Source organism: Micropterus dolomieu, linkage group LG19 (genome assembly GCF_021292245.1).
Source record: "Micropterus dolomieu isolate WLL.071019.BEF.003 ecotype Adirondacks linkage group LG19, ASM2129224v1, whole genome shotgun sequence".
In the NCBI taxonomy this organism is placed as follows: Eukaryota; Metazoa; Chordata; class Actinopteri; order Centrarchiformes; family Centrarchidae; genus Micropterus; species Micropterus dolomieu.
Genome location: NC_060168.1, coordinates 22,243,503 through 22,259,413, shown reverse-complemented (window position 1 = coordinate 22,259,413; position 15,911 = coordinate 22,243,503).

Sequence of the window (15,911 nt, the reverse complement as noted above, 5' to 3'; positions counted from 1 at the left end):
AGTCTGCTGAATCTCTCAGCTCCTTTTCGGATTGGCGGTATAGGGCCACTGATAAACACCTCAGCATTCAAAGAGCTGACTGTGTTCAACAGATTATTAAAATCCTCTTTCAACACTTCAGACTGTTGCTTCACAACATCATTGGTCCCGATGTGCAGTAGGATGTTTTTCACAGTAGGATGTTCAGCCACGATATGCAGGATTCTTTCTGCCAAGTCAGACACCGTATCCTTCGGGTATTTTGGTGTGCTTACTGCACATGCTTCTTACATCATTTACAGCAGCGTCACCCACAATCAGAGTTTGAGGCCCAGTCGTTAGCTTTCCCTGCAGCCTTTTACTTTCTGATTTACTCTCAGTCCTTACCCTTCTGTGTGAGGATGGGAGGTTATCCAGGTCATCAGACGGAGATCCAGGGTCCTGCAATAGTGGTGAAAACCTGTTCTGCTGTTGCACACTCAGTTGTTGGGGAGGTTTGTTGCTAACTCTACCTTTCGCAGCTGTCCACGGCTGTGTCCTACCAACACCGGGGTTGAAGAGGCACTCAGAGTCGCATCACAAATCTCAGGAATCCCCAGGAAATGATTTACTCTTAGGCTTTGCACCAAGAGCGTTCCAGGGAGGACTCCCACTTTTAGATTTATTACCCAGTACACAGGCCTCCTGCTTCTTGGTAGTCTTGTTGGTGCTAATTAGCCGTGTGTTAGCACGCTCTTGTCCACTGTTTTGGGTCCACGGTAAAGTGGTGTCATTCCCACATAGTCCATTCACTTCCACATTCACTTCTAACCTGTGGATCTTGGTTTCCAGCACTGCAATTTTCTGTAGAAGTTTGTAGAAGTCATCCGTGGAGAAGGGGGGCATGTTGTTGCTAATTAGCATTAGCTATAACTCCAGTCACTGCAGTACAGGCTAGTGCTATTGATCGGCCGCACTCGTGTAGCACTGAGAGTATGGCAAGAGACAACTTTATTTGACAGTCCCAGTGATTTAAAAGTATCCAAAAGCTGCTGATTTTTAGCAGAAAAAAAGAGAGTTTAAGCAAAAGAATGCAAGTAGAGGCAAGCAGCAAAGCATCTGCACTGTAAGAAAGCAGGAAGCAGCTTGCTAAAGTGATAGGCTACAACTCCATCGTTTCTCCTCCATCATTGCAGTCTCTGCACAATCCAAGCAGCTGTAAACTTCTGTCAGCATAACCGAGGGCCTGCCTCTCCATTCATTCAATTGGACAATGGGAAAAAAAAACAAATGACGTCAGGCGCTTTTCTGCTCAGAGTTCAATTTTTTTCAACTCGACCACGGGGAAAAGACGGCGGCCGCTCTAGACAGCTTCACTCGTAGCTGAAGACATTTTTTTTGATTGTCACACCTGTTAACAGTACTTTGCTTATCTCCTGACCACAAACAGTAATTTAATACTGCGTAAAAAATGAAAATACAAGAGCCACTGTTTCTTGTTTTTTATTTTTGGCCGGAGATACTTTTGGCTTATGCTATTTTGGACTAGCTAGCTAGCTTGCCTAGTATTTGTTTTTCACGGCTGCAAAGGAAAACATGACAATGTCTGAAAAAAGAGGAAGAATCTTGGGAAAGGACAAAACAAACAAGCCAGATAAGAACCGTCTTTTGATCCTATAAGTAATACTATCCCTTTTGGTCCGGAAATGGAAGTAACCACTGTAGATATGCACTCTTATGCATCCCAAGAAAGTCCTGAAAATGTGCCGATTCCTGACTCTGCGCCGAGTTCTCCTGCTCCTAAGAAAGGTAAATCTGAGCCAACCCTTGCCGAAATGCAAGACAACATCGTAAGACTGCTGGCGGAATAAATAAATGAAAGAGCTGACGGTCTAGAAGAGAAAGCGGATGATCTGGAAAAGTTGATAAAACAAAATTCAGAAAGTATTAACGCCTTGAAAGAAAATTCAGAGTTTCTCTTCAAAGAGCTCCAAGATATGAAAGCAGATGTCACAACGGTGAAGACAGCAACCTTGGCCCATGAGAGGAGGATCGCCGAGCTTGAAGCCAAGGTGAATGAGGCTGAGCGCTATCAGAGAAGATGGAACCTGAGGCTCTATGAAATTAAAGGAACAGGAAGGTGAAGATGTCAATCAGTGTATGATCAATATCTGTCGTGCCATCGTTCCAGAGATTGGTGACAGTTTTTCGCTTCCATGTTGATGTCAGCCACAGAGTTGGAAGAAAGAACGGTGACAAAATTCGACCAGTGATTACAAGATTAATCTCCAGATCAACCAAATAACTGGTATGGAAAAATGCAAAGGGTTCCCAGTATCTCCTGTCCAGGAAGTTGCAGTTTGGTGAAGATCTGACGACAAAAGACAAAGAAACTCGCAACAGGTTGTGGCCCCAAATTGAGGCGGCTCGCAAAGAAGGAAAAAAAGCTTTCTTTATCGGAGCCAAAGCGATAATTGATGGGAAAGAGCTGGTCTTAAAGATGTCGCAGAACAATGAGTGCAACCTCATAACACTGAACATTAAGCTGAACATTGAATACTAAACCATCACTCATAAGCAGCGTAAATATGGTCAGGTATAGTTATGGACACTTTTTTGTTGACAGGTGTTGATAATCTTCTTCTCTTTCTATTTACTGTTGAGAGTAAGAATTATCTTTACCAGTAGATATGTCTTTATCAATATATTCATTCAATGTGAGGGGTATCAGAGACTTGTTGAAAAGAAAGGCTGTTTTTTTTATTTTGTAAGAAATTTAAAGCTAATTTTATTTTATACAAGAAACACATGCTTCAAATTCTGATTATAATTTCTGGAAGAACCAATGGGGAGATAATATTTGGATGTCTTATGGTAGCAATAAGTCTGCAGGTGTTGCCATAATAAAAGGAAACTTTAAGGGTAGAATCCTGAAGAGTAAATCTCATCTTTTTGGCAGATGGTTATTGTTGTAGAGCTCAATGACATTCTTTTCATTGTAGGTAATATTTATGCCACAAATATTAGCTCCAGGAATGGAAGTCTTTTTCAGAAATTTCTACGTTCCTAAGATCTTTTCCTAAGGCAAAATTAATTCTGGGAGGAGATTGGAATTCCATTAAAGACCCACTTTTGGATTGTAGTCCTCCACGACTAACAAGAGTGAATTACACTGCAGAGTTTGACCACTTATGCTTAAGTCTAAATTGTTTTGATTTATGGAGGTATAGGAATCCTGACAAAATATATTTTACGTGGTGCACCAAAGATATAACTAAACAGTCTAGAATAGATTTCTGGTTAATATCTAGAGAATTAGAAAAACAGATTATGGATGTTTATATTAAGCCCTCTGTTCTCACTTTCTTTTCTCTGTCTTAATAACACAATAGATGGAAAGAAACCTAATATGAGTTATTGGAAATTAAACACTAACATTTTAAAAGATGAACAGTTTATGGACGCTGCTAAATTAATTATTAATGAATGTTGGATTAAGGCTAAAACATTGAAATCCTATGGCACCCACTGGGAATATATGAAATATAAAATTATCATCATTGTGCAAACTGTGCAGCCCTGATGCTCTGAGTACTTCAGGTAAAACTAATTGATATGTAACCTGGTCTCCATCCTGTCTTTTGCGGAGGTTTAACTCATCATGCAGCTCCAATCGATTCAATTCCCTAAGCAAGAGAGGGAGCTCGGGTAGTTCCCTGCGCACAGTTGGAGGTGTTTTTTCTCCAAGTTCCAACTGAGCAATCACCTCTCTGATAGTTGAATCAGCTCTCTGCTTCTCTTTAAGCTCTGTGTGAGACAGGGAAGGAGTGATGGGTAAACCAAGTTGGTCCTCTGCCATGTAACTCTCTGGAATGGCATCTGCAGAGACTGTAAGCGACTCAACAAGTGTGACACCAAAGCTGCTGGAAAAGGGGTCATCTGCAACTCCAACAAAATGACTTTCACAGATCGCTCTGACAAGGTCCTGATTCACCACTTCTTGGGTCTCTGTGTTAGCTAAGTGACGTTGAGTGAAGCGAGCTATGCGCTCTTGGTCTTTCTTAGACTGGGCATCGTCAAGTAGTTCTCCATGTGGTCGTCGGGAGAGGCCATCAGCGTCCAAGTTTAGTTTGCCTGCCCGATATTGGAGTTTAAAAGAGTAGTTAGACAGGGCCGCAAGCCACCTCTAACCGGTGGCATCTAACTTTGCACAGGTAAGTATGTATGTTAAAGGATTACTGTCTGTGACAACAGTAAATTGATTCCCACAAAGATAGGCGTGAAATTTCTCGGTCACAGACCATTTGAGGGCGAGAAACTCCAGTTTATGGGCCGGATAACGAGACTCGCTTTGTGACAGCCCTCGACTAGCGAAAGCTATGTCCCTAAGCCTGCCCTCCTGTTCTTGGTATAGCGCTGCTCCAAGACCAGTAGTACTGGCGTCTGTGTGCAGGATATAAGGCTACTTGGGATCTGCAAACCCAAGAACAGGGGCTGTGGTAAGCTTCTCAACGACGGTCTCAAATGCTCTCTGGCAATCACATGTCCATCGACCCTCAAAGGGTTGTCTGGGGTCATGATATTGATCTGTTCTTGCCTTGTCCTTTGAACTTTTGCGGAGTGGTGGCTATCCGCGAGTTAGATCATTGAGTGGCCTGACTATAGCTGCATAATCTTTAATAAATCGGCGATAGTAACCTGAGAAGCCCAGGATTAATCGCAATTCTTTTACATTTTTGGGAATTGGCCAGGTTTTTAAAGCTCTAACCTTTTCTAAACCCGTCTCAAAACCATTCTCAGACACTACATGTCCAAGATAACGCACACTTGTCTGGAAAAACTTTTTCAGGAGAAAATTTCAGTCCATACTTCTTGAGACGTGTGAGTACCCGCATTATCCTGCTCTCATGCTCCTCCAGAGTCTTGGAAAAAATGATGAGGTCATCCAAGAAGACCACAACTTCCTTCAAATTCATGTCCCCTACCCACTTCTCCATCAATCTCTGGAAGGTACTAGGCGCATATGTTATGGCCTGCGGCATGCGGTTGAACTCCCAGAATCCCAACGGAGTGACAAAGGCTGTCTTGAATTTGTCAGCTTCATCAACCTCAATCTGGTTGTAACCAGATTTAAGGTCGAGCACAGTGAACCATTTTGATCCTGTTAGTGCAGAGAAAGTTTCTTCCAGGTTCGGGAGAGCATAGGCATCCTTTATCGATTGTAGGTTGAGCTTACCATAGTCTATGCACAAGCGAACATCATTATTACGTTTTATTACAACCACAATAGGGGAGGAAAGAGGAGATTCAGACTCTCTTATCACGCCTGCATCAAGCAACTCCTGTAGATGTTTACGCACTGCCCCAATATCTTGAGGATGTACAGTATAGGTATGGCACAATGCTTGAAGGGAGTCTCATCATGGAGTTTTATATGATGCTTCACCTTGTCTGTACATCCAAAATCCAAATCGAGTTTGAGTTTGTTTCTGTATCAGCTGCATTGGTCACATTGTGCTGTGCTAGAATGCTGTGAAAAATCTCATGCTCAGTGATGACACAGGTAGGTGGGATTGTGACATCCTGTTACGAGTCATTTTTAATTACCACAGGCCCCTTATACGGTGAGTTAGCAGGGAGGGTTATCAGGCAACTTTTCACACAAAGTCCACCGGGCAACGATGACTGGGTGGGGTGTTCTATGATGACCCATTTGTCTGCAGTGGGGTCATGAATGTTGGTTGATCCCTCCAGAACAATGGTGTGGCTTGGAAGGAATGACAGCTCGTGTCTTCCCTAGCATTTTGACTAAACCCACATTGCCATCTTTGTTCTGATTTTGTCTTAGTTCAAATGTGTTCAGTACTACCCTGTAACCGTAATGACCTAGTCGGTGGTCTGGGGTCTTCATGTCTGACTATATTTCATATAGGACATCAAGTGTGTTTGTTCCTATCAACACTGGTGACCGGCTATCAGGGTGTACATCTGGGACAACAAGAGCAAGGGTAGCTACTTCGATGTCAACTTCAAGAAAGTCTTTGGGGAATGTAACAGCCATCTCTATGTAACCTAGATAAGGGAGAGATTGTCTGGCTGCACCTTCAACCTCTAAAAGACCCTTAAGTGGTTTGATGTCTTGACTTGATAAGTTCTGTTTGTAAAATGACTCTGGAACCGTAGTCACCTGAGAACCGGTATCCAGAAGGCAACTACAATCGGCATCAGCTTTTCTGACAAGAGCTGTGCATATGGATCCTAATAACCCTTTTGGCAGTTTGCAGACTGGTTTCTTTGTATAGGACTGTCTAAGTTTAACACGCTGTTTGTGCTTAGTTTCAGCTGATTGACCCGCAACAGTCCCCGTCCGTCCCGTAACAGAGACTGTGTCTAGTTTAACTGTTCGGCTGCAGCTGTAGGGTTTTCAATTTCTCCCTTTCGTTGTTTTTCTTTCAACAGCTTTCTTTTCTCTGCGACCAAATCTGGGTTTGGGTCACCATCACGGTTGGTTTTGATGTGTCCATCTTCGCCACATAAGAAACAGTTCCATGGTTTCAGCTTAGAGCTTCGATTCCTGAATGTTTCCTGCACACGCTCTTTCATCAGTTTCTCAGATTTCTGTTTCTCAGCTGGCTTGTTGCCATGAGCTCCACTGGAATTGAGGGCTCTCTTGTTTTGTCATCAATGTTGCTAACTGACTTTGGATCTCTGCTACTTGTCTACTAAGTTCAACACGTGTCCCTTTCTTTCTCAAAACTACATGCAGTTTGTACATGAGATGTTGCTTTCTGCTTTGTCGTGCCTAGGTGCTGTGTCATGCGCATGGCTTTAGCAGCATGGTGATCTTCCTCTGTGCGTAACAGCAATAACAGCTCAGTGAAGGATGGCGGATTCGTCTTCTTTTGCTTTAACTGAAGTTCTGACAGAAGAGAATAATTCCAACATCCCCTGCAAAACTAAGTGAGAAAGTGTTTGTTGACTTCTTCACTCGAAACACCGCCCCTTTTCACAGCTAAGTTTAACGCTACCTGCAGGCGCTGCAAGTATGCAGATGGTTTCTCACCAGCGTCTTGAAATGTGTCAAGAAATTTGGCATACAGCTCGTCACCATCTTGAACTGTCCCATAAGCAGAATCTAGCAACTGGAGATAAGCAGAAGGCAAGCTTCTAGGGTTTAAGTGCTTGACTACATCAGCCGCTGGAGGTAAGAGGCTTTCAAGTATTCTCCGAGACCGCTGAAGGTCTGATATGGTAGGATCAGTCATGACAAGTTCTACATTGGATCACCGGGAATCATAGTCAGGTTCATGAGCAGGTCTGGGGACCTTTCCTGAGAATGCATGGAGTCTCAGTGAGGAAGGCATTTGTAGTGCACTGTCTTCCCTTTTCACAATATGCTCCACTACAACTGTCTGAACTTCTGGTGGGCTGAGATCATGTGCAGTAAGTGCGGTAATATTCTGTCCAACACTTGTTGATGCAAGATCAGCAATAGATTCGCTTATTTGGGACATCATGTCTTTGAGAACCTCGGCATAATCCCTCCCACTCAAGTTAGCAAGCCCTTTAAGTTCAACAAGATAGGACTGAGTGGTGGTATTTCCAATTGTCTGTGTGTAAACGCTAGCAAAAGACTCTACCATCATCAGCTGCGTGAATGTAAGGCAGTAGCGGCTTTAAGGTTTCCACGGCAACTCCAGTTAGAGAGTTGTACTCTATGATTATGCTCTGGAAAAACTCTGAGGAACGGTCATCTACTGTTATGACTCTGTTAATGGAACCGTACTGTTTTAGGAAATCTACAATTTCTTCATCTTTTTCAGCTCCAGCTATTCCACTGACCATTACAGAGTTTGGAACTTTGATGTTGTGTATCTGGACAATATCCATTTACTTTTGTAGTCAGAGTGTTCATTAAATATTGCAAATCAGTTATCTGCTCCTGGCTGGCTCGCCACTTTTATATAACACACAGCTCCTAACCCTAATAAAAGGATTACAGACAGTAAATTATTTATTACAAAATATTACAGCTAAACTGGACCAGAATCAGAATTTTCTAGACTCGGCAAGGAGCAGAATGTTGTTTGTCTGGCAGGTGCAATGAGCCTCACTGAACACCGAACTGATTTTCACGCAGGTTTTTTTGCTGCAAAGGTCATACATGTAGCTATGACACAGGATGGTTCGGCGTATTTTAATATTCATAGTGGGCTTAACAGTAATAGAATATTCTGATATATGATATAAAGTGACCAGATGTCCGAGATCAAAACTGGGAAAATAATCCCCGAAAAGGGAAAAACAGGGACATTTCCAGTTTGACTATCAAATGTTTTCCATTTTAAATGAATACTATTACTTCTATTCAAAGTTTTTTTCTGTATTTAGCCAGGGTAAGGGAACCAAAAAACGGGAACTGTCCCTGTAGCCTGGGACGTCTGCTCACCCTATATATGTGATGTAGGTAATGATAGGTATTTTGCAAATCACAAACTATAAATATGATAGTGAAGCAGAAATAGATAGTGAGAGTAAAGTCAGATATTTTAATAATTTGAACCAATACAATATGATTAACAAACAAACAATATACGATTAAATGATATCTCCAGTATACTTGAAGCTTTTTATATTTGTCCCTCTCTGTCACACACACAGTGTACTAACACTTTCTTCTGCATCCATCTCCTCCCAGCCCTTGACATTTAGCAGCCCAACACACACACACACAGACACATACGAAAGCTTTGCATGAGCTAAAACCCCTGAAAGAGAAGTGTTTTGCAGAGCTTCTTTCTCATGCTCCCTTTCTGCAGTTCAAGAGAGGTGAGTTTGGCAATGTGGTGCAGCCTTATCCTGAAAAACACAGACACAACCAATGACAACAAGTCAGAATGATGGTTGTCGATGCCAAACTGTGTCTCCTCAATGTGTTCCCAAGCAGAAAAACATCCTCTGTTCCAATCTCCTTCCGGACGATGTGTGTGACTGTCGACACCTTAGGAGCTTGCACTGTTGAAGCTCACCCTCTCTGCAGATCTCAGCACCTTATTATGATAATAATAATAAAAACATAATACATTATATTTATATAGCGCTTTAGACAGTGCTCAAAGACACTCGGAACAAAGCAACCTTAATATACAAATATGGAATATGATCAATAACGCGGTGAAATACATAACGGAGAAACTGGAGGCTTCTGGTGAGTACAGCTAGCTAACTAGTAAAACAGTTCACTGTAACCCGATTATGATTTTAGATCAGCTTTATTGTTATTAATCATTGGTAATGTCAGCTCAACATAATGTTTGCAATTGACATTCTTATGACTGGAAGTCATGGGAAGGGAGGGGCCGTGTGAGATGTAGCAATCATAAGTTACTTGTATCCTACATGGCTATAGCTAGATGGCAAGTTTCCTCGAACTTCAGTTGAATACCCAACGGTCAAAATGTAGCCATAGTAAGCTACTGAGTAGAGAACAGAGGGAAAATAGCTAAATTTGACAACTGAACATGCTCTTTTGATGTATGTGGGGTATTAATGGCAAGTTAAATGATTACTTTTATTATATTATTATTATTATTATTATTATTAATAATAATAACCAGGTACTAGGCAGGATAAATAAAATAAATAATTATATTACCTTTTAGTTAATTGGTCTTAAAATCCTAAGAACAATTATAAATCATAAAGTTACTGTTGAGTAGTGGTAGCTGGATCTATTGTTTGTTACAGAGACTATGGTGAAAGCAATGATGGAGACCATGAGGACTCAATACAGTCGATACCTGAAGTCAAAGCCATCAGGCAGTGATGGCTTTGTCACACCACGTCAGTCCTGGATTGTGCCGAAAATGAAGTTTCTTGAGATCCACATGAAGAAAAGGCAGTCAAAGTCAAACATCCCTAAAAACGTGAGAATATTTATTTTACACATATTCACCAACACAGACACAAACACAGCCTACACATTTATACTGTCCCATTGCCACAGAACAACTCCATTCTCTGAGTTGAAGTACTCAGTTAAGATCTCCCTTGTCATCTTAGCCTGCTGGGATTGGTAGACCCAGGCAGGGTTAGGGTTAGCCTGCCGCAAAGATGAATCCTGACTCCAGGTATCCGGGTTGTTTGTTTTTGATTCATCATACACAGTGCTGTATTCCTCTCGAAGGAAGTTGTGCATTGCACAGCAGGTAGGGGGATCTTGGCTGTTTGCTGCTCCAGTGACTCCTGAAGTGTGCATCCCCTGAACACACCTCAGTTTGACACTCTGCCATTGGATCCAATGTCTACATATACAAATTTATAGTTGCTGTCAACCAGGGCCATGAGTTCTATGGAATTAAATTGTTTGTAATTGTAATAAACAGAGCCACTATTTGGCGGAGGTCTAACTGCTACATGTTTGTATAACTGCCACTTCTTCTGGAATCCATCAGCAATCTCCAGCCATTCAGATGTTGTGTTTGGACACTAAATGAAAAAAGAAAAGTAACATTAGTAATACTGTTTTTAACAGGACACTATCTAACATGAAAGAAAATGGACCTGAAAATGAGGAGGACAACAGCTCTAAAGATGATACCAACATAGACCACAGTGAAGAAAATGTGACTGACACGGGAAAAGAGGAACCAACCCCAAGTGGTGTCACACCCCAAATCATTAGGCGCAAGAGGAAGCCCCCAGACACCCAGGCTCAAGAAAGAGATATGCAAGTTCTGGAGACAGTTAATGCTACTCTGCGCACACTCACCGAGAGTGCAGTAGTGAAATGTTCTGACGGCATGACGGCATACTGTCAGTACATGGAGCATGAATTTAGAGCCATTCTAGTGTCATATTTTAACTGCTTTGTGTGTTTGTTTTTTTGTATCATTGATAATTGTTAAGAAAAAAATCTATGACACAAAGACATTTAGGAGCACAGTGAAAAATGTTCGAGTAACAGAGTTTATTAACAAATATATATTTTAAATTCATTGCACTGCAGAAAAAAGGGTACTTTCTCTTGAGGAATAAAAAGTACAGGTGCTGAAGCCCCCTTTTTGTCTATGTGTGCACATGCCTGCTGAAAAATAACTTGTTGCGAGCTCCTTGTCCGACCCTTACATACCCATAGTTTCCTGTAAATGGTTAGTAAAATGTCTCTCATTAATATTACATACTGACTGCATGAAGATGAGGATGGCAAATTCTGACAGAAAAGCTAAAAAAAAAAAGTAATTTATCCCAGTGTGACACTGACGTTCTTTTTGGTGAGGTTGAAGCAAGGAAAAGTAAGTTGTTTGGTTGGTAAAATGCGCACACACGCATTGCTTCTGCACCGGAGCTCAACCCCCCATAATAAGCGATCTTCCTGAGTAGTGACAGTGGTTGGAAGACGTACATGATGATCAGGGTACATTATCCACCCCTGTTTTGTGACTTTGTGTGCAGGCAGTATTTATAAATAAGACCCCCTGGCCTGTAAGCAGTAGGCTATATGATATAGGCTTATGATGATAAATTATTAATGCATAGCGTTACCTTGAGATATTTTTCACAAAGAACTTGATGGATGGCCACACAGGTTTCAGGAACAAACGTACGAATTGTTGAGCAACCAATCGGAAATTGGTAAGAAAGGCTCTGGAAGGTTTCACCTGTAAAAGAAACCCCCAACATGTTAGGTAATGCGTTTCACTTCATCTAAGTGTATTGTATGAGTAAAGTAGGCCTATATAGACGTAGGCTAGTCTATATACATTTTAGAACCTCGCCTGTTGCCAGGAATCTTAAACTGAAGGGGCTACTTTTTGAGCAATCGTACTGGGCAACATTGCCGTCAGTGGTAATGAGTAAAGATTACTGCCGTAATCCCCTTCCCCCACCACTCCGCCACCCGACTCACACCGCCGCTATCCGTTCAAAACATAGTCGGACTTGCCACTAGCAAGATTGCCCAGCAACATTGCTCAAAAAGTTGCCCCGTGTATCATCAGTTTAAAGTCACCATGAGGCGTTCACCGGGAGAAATGCAGTCTCTGAAATTTTTGTTTTTTCTGGCAATGAGTGGAGTAGCCTAACCATGGTCCGTAAAGGCTCGAAAGCCAGAGGCACAAAACGGGCAAAGTTCGCAAAAGATGCGGTGTCCTCAGAGCTTAGCTCTTTACATAAATTCGGATACGCCCCTTGTGCTTCGTACCATGTCAAATAAGGCAAAAAAACTTGGGCTAAATGAGAAAAAGTAAGCAACAAAATTTGTCTTGTCAGTTGCTGTCTGGTCACCAGGAAGCTCTGATTCACACACACGCTGCCATCAGGCTCAACATACTCAGAGTTGATTGAAATATTTCTGATCAGCTGTTCTAGAACCGAAAACTCAGTTTCCCACCTCAGACTCAATCAACTCAGAGCTCAGGGATAAGCTCAGAGTTTGTTAAGCCTGCTTTCTGAAAGAGGGCCCAGTGGCCTGTATTACAAAGGGAGTTCAACCTTTGTAATACAGGTTGTTCAGTCAACTCTGAGTTGACTGAACTTATTCTGATCGGCCTTTCTGGAACGGAGTTTGACAGCTCAGAGTTCGTCAACCCAGAGTTCAGGTTTACACTCAGAGTTTGTTGAACCTGCTTTCTGAAACAGGGCCCTGGCCACAGATCCATCAGAAAACAGTAAACAAACATTTAAAATGTTGTTCTGCTGTCTTGCGTCGTCATATTGTGGTTATTTCGGCATCAGTTTGATCCGATCATTGCAATTAAATCACAGCAAAATGTTGACTTTGTACCGCTGTAGTAAAAAGCCATTATCAATGGAGGTATTATGAGTCACCATGGCAACAGCGTCAGACAAAAAGAGGTCTGCATATTTCTCCCCAGCAGAACTGGATGTGCTTATGAAAGCATATGCAGAATTTGAACACGTATTTTTTTTAAAAAGCAACACGGCTGCAGCCGCGAAGGACAGACAGTTAGCTTGGGAGAAAATAGCTGCTCGAGTCAATGCGTAAGTTTACATTTTAATTACTTTTATACAGTGTTGGGTGTAATTAATTACTAAGTAATCTAAATAGGGGGTGCTAATGGATAAGACACATGCCTTTGGTGTGAGAGACCCGGGTTCAACCCCCCGCTCTGACCCATCCACCATTGTGTCCCTGAGCAAGACACTTAACCCCTAGTTGCTCGAGAGGCGTGCGACCTCTGACACATATAGCAATTGTAAGTCGCTTTGGATAAAAGCATCAGCTAAATGAATAAATGTAATGTAAATACTGTAATTTAATTAAAGACTATAAAACAATAGTGGATTTAACATCAAATTTTAAAAGGTATATTTTTAATGTAACCTTCTCCCTCTAGTTACACACTTTGGTCAATTCAAGAATAATTTATGCAATTGGATATTGTTTATTTGAAAGCATTAGAAGTGCAGTTTCTTGTCTCTCCTAATAGTAATTATTACATTAATCTAATTAGACTTGTTGAAGATGTAATTTGTAGTTGGTAATTAAGAACTATTTTAGACTGTTATAACCCAACTGTCATAAAATCAGAGTTGAAACTGGAAGAACAGTTATTTTATTAAACCTATTAATTTAATTTTCATGTCTAGGTGCAATCCTGCAGGCATTAAAAGAACGTGGCAGCAGTTGAAAATGAAATATAAAAACATAATTCAATCAGGTAAGCCTTGAGCATATCATAGGTGTAGGGTACCTGGCTTTACAAACATTTGACATATTAAATGACTAAATAGCATTCAGTGTCTAGACGTGCAGCAGCATTTTTGACATAGATCTAAATGTTCATTCTCATTTGACTACTCAGCCAACAGAAAGAAGGCAGAGGCTTGCAAAACGGGGGAAGGACCTGCACCACCACCTCTGACAAATGCAGAGGAGATGGCCCTGAGCCTGAATGCGGGAAGGCCAATGGCTGAGGGAATACCTGGAGGGACTTCATCAGAGCCAGTCACTCCAGAAGATTTAAGTGTCTTCATAAAATGTAAGAGGTCTACCTACATATGTGTTGTTTTTTATATAGCGTATTTGTGATATTTCCATTTATATTACTTTGGGTTGGGTTTTTCGTTGGTCCCAACAGATTCGGATGGTAATATCTGTCTCTTGGAGCCTCCTGTCCCAACAGAACCCCAGGCAGTTGTAAGTAGCCTACTCCATACACCATAAATTATGACAAATAGTATTATAAAGTGTACTCTATGAAATGCTCATCTTCAAAGGATGATGTGGATGAAGAAACCGTTTCTGCTGCCACATGCAGGCCTACAGAGGTAATGATATGATGTGTCTACACATCAAACAAACTACACATTCACATTTATTCACATTTTTATGTGGAGTAGCCTATAGAATCTAAGTTTATATCTATAAATGGTCATTATTATCTCTACCCGCCAGAGTGTGGAAGAACAGCAGGAGGAAGGCCCATCAACTTCTGGTGCACAGATGAACACAGTTCAGTGATTTACAGTAAATGCCAAAGTTTAATTCTGAATTTTAGAACTACATGATGTAACTCTAATCTACAATTAATTAAAAATTTCAGTTGCCAGTTAAGGAGTTATATAGACTTCTTCTTATTAAAAAGAACAGCAAAGAACTTGTATACTTGGACTGCCAGATCCAAAAGGCAGATCTGGAAATCAAGATTCTGAAACAAAAGCTAGAGGTGAGTGTATGGTCACAGGTGAATTCTAGGAAGTATTGAAACTATATTAAAATCTAACTTTTTTTTTTTGTAAGAAATGAAGAACACCATATAAATTGCTGTGATTTTGTGTTTATTCATTTTTGTTTTTGTGGTGGTGGATATCATGATTGATCTGAGAAGACATTGCGGCATATCATATCCCGGACTACCCTTCCATCCTGGAAATCTGCAGGGTTGATGGGGTCTTCCTCTGGGTCTTGTAATTGTAGGGCAGGGTGTTGCTCCCCTCTAATTATGGCAATATTATGGAGAACAACACATGCCACAATAATAATAATAATAATAATCTTTATTTGTAGGGCACTTTTCAAAAACAAGTTTCAAAGTGCTTTAACAAGTGTAAAGACAATAATACCCAAAAGATAATAATACAAAAACAATACAAGATAAAAGCATGAAAACATCGAAAAGACTAAAATACACGTTTAAGATAAATATAGAATTAGTAAAATAGAATAAAATAAAAGGAATGAAACAAAGTCAAATAAGATCGGGAAAGGCTCTCCTATAAAAGTATGTTTTAAGAAGGGACTTAAAAGAGTTCACTGACTCAGCCGACCTGATTTCCTCAGGCAGGCTGTTCCAGAGCCTCGGGTCCCTGACAGCAAACGCTCTGTCCCCTTTAGTTTTCAGTCGAGACTCTGGAACAGACAACAGACCTCTGCCCGAGGATCTCAAGGTACGTGCTGGTGTGTATGGGACTAAAAGTTCAGAAATATAACAAGGCGAGAGGCCATGAAGAGCTTTAAAAGTAATCAATAGTCAAAGTCAATTCAAAAACATACTGGGAGCCAGTGTAATGGGTTTTGGGTTAAACAGGTGAAAAGGCTGTTGCAATAATCCAGGCGTGATGAGATGAAGGCGTGTAAAATGGTCTCGTTGTCCTTAAAAGTTAACATAGATTGAATTTTTTGCTATATTTAAGTTGATAAAAACATGATTGAACAAGCTTTGTGGTGTGCTGCTCGAAATTTAAATTACTATCAAACCAAACACCAAGGTTCTTTGCCACAGGCTTAATGTGATTTACTAGGGAACCAGCCATCTGCTGGGACCCAATGACCAGGATTTCTGTTTTGTCTGAGTTCAGCTGGAGGAAATTATTTGACATCCATTTTTTAACTTCACAAAGGCAGTTGTTAAGTGAACTCAGCATTCCAGGGTCTGTGGATCTGATGGGCAAGTATATTTGTGTGTCATCAGCATAAATATGAAAAGAAA